Here is a 1,324-nt window from a genome sequence, read left to right on the forward strand (position 1 = left end):
TTTGAAACACGGGTTGAGGTAATAGTAAGAATAACTGAAAGTAATCTTGCCAGTCCATTACTATTTTCTTCCTTTTTGAGTCTAAGCCCTTTTTATTCACAAACCTGACTCAAAGCAGATGGATCTGTCAAAGATCACTCTCACAGGTGAGCTGAATTGAGCTGATTAGCTGTTAAGAGCTAACAGCTGTAAAGCGAGGCATTGAGGAAATTGTTGGAGACCATGCCCTACTAAAAGATGAGATTTCGATCAAACACCAAAAAGAAAAACATAGAACAGCTCTGAGAAGTTGTACTATTGAAATGTTAAAGAAAAAGGTTTTTAAAATCTTAGAAACTACCTGAACCCCTCGTTAAGAATGTAATATGTCTTCATACTGCAAACAGTTGGAAATTTTCTTTAAAAAAATACATCAGGTTCTGTTGTTCTTAACAAACTATCTGTTTTAGAGATCCAGTATTGCTGTTTCTGGGGAGTATCTAATTTCAAGTCCACAGAAAGATCTTAAATTTGATTTGCCGCTTTATGCTGTATGATTTATAAACATAAAGGGTCCTGTACAAAGTATGGAACACTTACTTTCCTAAATTGCAACAAAAACTTGGAACTTTACCTAGCACTTTAGGATGTGAAATCTACTTCATGGGAAGGGAAACTGGTCTGACATATGGAAATAGAGGGTAGCTCCTTCCTGTGAGTGTCACTGTAAGGACATGGCAAAGGATGGATACAGCAGTTCTCAAACTATGGGTTGGAACCCCAAAGTGGGTTGTGACCCTGTTTTAATGGGGTCAGTAGGGATGGCGTTAGACTTGCTGGGGCCCAGGGCCTAAGTCCAAGCCCAAGCCCCACGACCTTGGGCAGCAGGGCTCAGGCTTCGGCTCCAGCCCTGGGCGGCGGGTCTCAGGCTACAGGCCCTGCAGTCTTGGGGTTGGGTACTCATTTTTGTTGTCAGAAGGGGGTCACAGTGCAATGAAGTTTGAGAACCTTTAGATTAAAACATAGATATAAAAATGACACGCTACCCAGGCACAACGAAAAATAAGCTGCATGAAACATGAATAGAAAGCTAAGGAACATTGATATAATAGCCAACATCTGTAAAAACCCTACCAGCCAGTAGTATCCTCAAGACTATTTAGGGCCAGATCCAATCTCGCTTATACCAGTTTTCACTGAGGTAGCTCCATTTAGTTCAGTAGTGTTATTCATGATTTGCACAAGTGTAAGTAAGGAAGGAATTGGGCTCAGAGTTTAATCATGAAATGGCAGCTCTAGCAGGGAGAAAATGTGATATCCTTTGCTAATAAAACAGTTCCAAATC

The sequence above is a fragment of the Chrysemys picta genome, chromosome 9, assembly GCF_011386835.1.
Source record: "Chrysemys picta bellii isolate R12L10 chromosome 9, ASM1138683v2, whole genome shotgun sequence".
Lineage (NCBI taxonomy): Eukaryota > Metazoa > Chordata > Testudines > Emydidae > Chrysemys > Chrysemys picta.